The 4,323-nt window shown below is 33.8% G+C and overlaps 1 pseudogene; it reads right to left on the bottom strand.

The window, feature by feature from the left end:
* Positions 1-766: 766 nt before the first annotated feature.
* LOC112470630 lies at positions 767-885 on the bottom strand (annotated as a pseudogene).
* Between the last annotated feature and the right edge of the window lie 3,438 nt (positions 886-4,323).

Raw genomic sequence — 4,323 nt, 5'->3', positions numbered from 1 at the left:
CAAGGGTTTCCATGTTCCAGTTTCATGTCTTTCTACACCATTTCATCTACTTCTAATTCAACCATTTTATTTCATTGACGAGGAAGCAGACATGAAATTTCAAAATTCTATTCTGGACTTTGTATGTTTACCACTGAATATTCGATGCTAAGAGGAGTGCCTGGACTATAGAAAGTGCTCATTTAATATTTGTTGCATGAATTAAAATTTAGATCCATTATATTTTCAGTTTACTTGCAACACATATATCAAAATGTACATATAGAACCTGACTCTCTCATAACTCATATGAATCCTGAAATGAATCAAAATAAAAATTATACATGTATATACATTCACCCATCTAATATCAAAGTACGTAAATTTGGAAAAGTTGTAATTATTATATTACTTCTATTTCAAGAATAATAATGATAAATATTTATTGAGCACTTTAGCATGTGTCTATTGCTCTAATATTTTATATGTATTAATTAGTTTAATCTTGAAAATAATCCTATACTATAGAAACTATTATTATATCAGTTTTACAAATGAGAAAACTGAGTCCCAAAGAAATTAAATAATGACTGCACTGAGAGAAGAATGTAAGAAATTTTGGCTATATCTCATGTAGGAGAAGAGTGTCACAGGTAATTCCAAGTTGTCTAGCCTAACTATCTGATTGGACACACTTGCCAATACGAAGATGACAAACACTGGATGAACATTTGGATTTGAGGGTGTGCCTGTGCACTTTATTTATTTTTATTTTTAATTTTTTTTTCACCTACAGCACTTGGTATTCCTAGATGGTCTCCCATCCAAGTACTAACCAGGGCTGACCCTGCTTAGCTTCCAAGATCAGATGAGATCAGGCACGATCAGGGTGGCATGGCTGTAGACTGTGCCTGTTCAAATGTTTGTTTTAGATTATTTCGTGTTAGAGGGAGCTCTAAGAAATCCAAGGAGAGAGATTAGGATGACAATTGTCTTGGAGGTCAGAAGAGAAGTTTTGAGTAGGGCTACAAATCTAGAAGTCACGGTCTTACAACTTACATAGTATCCAGATATGACCTGTATACATACATGCTTATACACATATACATACACATATTCAGATACTAACATAGGAAACTATGTCATATGGAACTATAACTTAGCCCAGCTTCTGAATTCAGAATATACTATATTTTGATACTAAAGCTTACAGACCTGTATAAATTAGGATTGATCTTAGCTGCTTGTAACAGAAACCAGATTACAAATATTACTTAGGTAACAAGTCTGAAAATAAGTATTTTAGGGACAGTGCAGTTGTTAAGGGACCCATTAAAGGTTTCTTATAGCTTCTTACTTTTCCATTGTAATGATGGTATTTGCATTCATAGTACTTTGCTGGATTCTAGGCATAAAGAAGGAAGTGAAAAGGAGAAAGAATAGTGTCTATATCAGGAAAATTAAGCATTCAATTTTGTTTCCATTGGCTGGAATGTGTCACATGGCCATCCCTATTTTAAAAAGGCAGCTGAAAAATCAAGTTTTTATCTGAGTATATTGTAACTTCAAATAAAATTGAGATTGTTTTGTTAAGAAAGATGGGAAGAGTGAGTATCAAATAGAAAACTGGCTTATCTGCCAGACAGTTGTAGGGTTTTAGAGCTTTAATAGAATTTGAAACTGCCTAGTATAAATCCCCTCATTTTCCAGATAGAAATACTACAGTGATTTGTTCCGTGTTATGTTGCAACTAGGCAGAGACAATAATAAGTAAAGTTGGTAAAAACAACCTCATTGTTCTGGTTCTGTGTTCAGGGGCATATCCATCATACCACACTGCAGTGTCAGAAGCCTAAAAGTCTAACAACCTCGTCCCAGAGCCCTCCACTTCCCACTCGACTCTCATAGTTCTCTGTGTATATTGCCATTATCATACCGCATTCTACTGTAATTATTTGTTTCTGTGTTTATTTGCCCTCTAAATTGGAAACACTCCCTGGAGCAGGCACAGTGATTTATTCATTTTTATCTCCCGCTCATTTCTCCCAGGGTCTCAGAGAATACTCAGAATATTGTAGATAGTTGATAGGTTATTGTTAAATGAATTAACCTCACACAGAAGACTCAGAATATTGTAGATAGTTGATAGGTTATTGTTAAATGAATTAACCTCACACAGAAGAATATAACCTCAGGATAATGTTTTAGTGGGCTCTAATGAAAGGATATAAAGCATCGTTATGATGTTGAATTTTACCCCTATAGCCCCTGAGCCATTGGTTAAAATCATTATCACAATATTATAATCACAGACTTTAGGGCTCATAAAAATCATCTGATTCAGTCCCCTTGTTCATATAGTCTCTTGTTTTATCAGCATCAACTAAGGACCAGAGATGTTACATTGCCTAAGTTTATGGAATCAGTAGGAGGGAGGGAGGAAACAAAGACAGAAGTCATCCTTAAGGCATTTAGTGTTGTTTTTGAACATATCACATTGCCAAAATTTTAAAGTAATGATATATTTCACTTTTACATTTTATATGTTCAAAGTCTAAAATGGTTTATGCTATTTTAGAATACTGACCTTTGATATACTGCTAGGTGAAGATGCAAAGGTTTTCACATATATGATATTATAAACGGACAACAGTAAAAGAGGGCCAAAATTTATTATCAAGATTCAACTTGAGTTTTTCCACTTCCAGGGACTGATACTCATAATATATCTTTAGCACCCCTCCAGGGCACCTTAGATATTCTACTTTCTATTTGTAACTGGGAAAATAGAGGTTAAGATAAAGGCCAGAGCAACTGTCAGAAAGCATTAGTTTTGCTACTCTACAAACACATCCATTTGCTTAAATTATACTGGCTCTTAGCATCCACTTTTGCTTATGTGCAACAGGGCCAACACTATTTTCTCAGCACTTTACTCATTTGAAAATGAGAACATGCATTTTATATGATTAAATAAATTAGACCAGGCTAGGATATGACACATAGTCCTTGTCCTCAAGACCTAAGTAAAATCAGGGAAGCCTATTAAGAGCTAGAGTGTGAGCATAAAGTAAATCATGTGCAGAACTAAACATGAGCTCATCTATTTCTCATATATATCTCATATCATATATATCAAATATATCTTACATATTAATAGCAATCTTCATATTTTTGTTACATGTAGTCATGTGAGCTCTATTCCCCTGGGACATAAATTTCACTTAATGTAAATTTGTTGAATAAAAGTGATTTATGTGTCTTCTTCAATTCAGGGCCACTTACGGAGGAAGGGAAAATTTCGGATGTTGATTGAACGAGAGATAGTTGGGTAAGTCAAATAGGATCAAACGGAGTTTGCATGTCAGGGTTATGACCACTAACACATCCAAAGGGTTAGAGCCTAGGATTCTGTTTATACAAAATATATTCTCATTCTTATACTTGACCCAAGTTGATCTTTTCTAAAACCTCATAATATAGTAAAAGGCAAGTTTTCTTACTTCTAGGTGAGAAAAATGAGGCTCAGAGAAGTTCTGCACCACCAAATTCTGACAGGTGCTCAGTCTCAGAACTCCTAAATCCGGGGAGTTCTGCTTTTAAACTCTGAGCTTTGCCATCTTTTCCTGTTACAAGTGGAGTAGCCCGGGTTATGGTGGTCAGAACCAGTGCACATTGTAAGAGCCAAGCTGATGTTTCATAATTATTTTTTAAATTAATTTTTAATCTAGTTTAGTTACTAAACAACTATACTTAAGATAGGTATCATCTGAGACCTCAATCATTTGATAAAAGTATAAAATACCTGAACAGTAATTAGTTCTGCTACATAATTGACTTGTGCTACATTTAATGATTATTATTTTAATTCATAATTGTCTAATATCTACCTACCTATTGCTATGGGACAAAGAGGCTCTTTTCTGTGATATGTGTGCCCTGTAATCCTGTCTTTATATTGCTTCATGAAAAGCTGATTAGGAGAACCCATTAAGGTCTATATTAAAAGAACTGTGGGAAAATAATGAATCAGAAAACTGACAGAGGGAGTTAAATGGAAAATAAGTCCTTTAACACATGTTCATTCTTTTAAAAATGTATGCATTTCTTTTACAGAGAAGGTTTAGAAGTCAGTTAAAAACTCATATCAAAAAAAGATTTATTGTGAATAATTCAGAACCTTCTTTCACACAGCACTGTTCTCTTGTAAACAAACTGGCTTCAAATAACAATATTATATACTACCACTAACTTTATATTTGTACTTATTCAGTGCTTTAGAGGAAAAGAGAATTTTCACATATTTTACCTTTTTGCTATTTTTCTTTATGTAATTTTATGCAC

Source organism: Pteropus alecto, unplaced genomic scaffold, assembly GCF_000325575.1.
Source record: "Pteropus alecto unplaced genomic scaffold, ASM32557v1 scaffold3, whole genome shotgun sequence".
Classification (NCBI taxonomy): domain Eukaryota; kingdom Metazoa; phylum Chordata; class Mammalia; order Chiroptera; family Pteropodidae; genus Pteropus; species Pteropus alecto.
The sequence above is the reverse complement of the archived record's forward strand: the minus strand, read 5'-3'. Positions and strand labels throughout refer to the sequence as shown.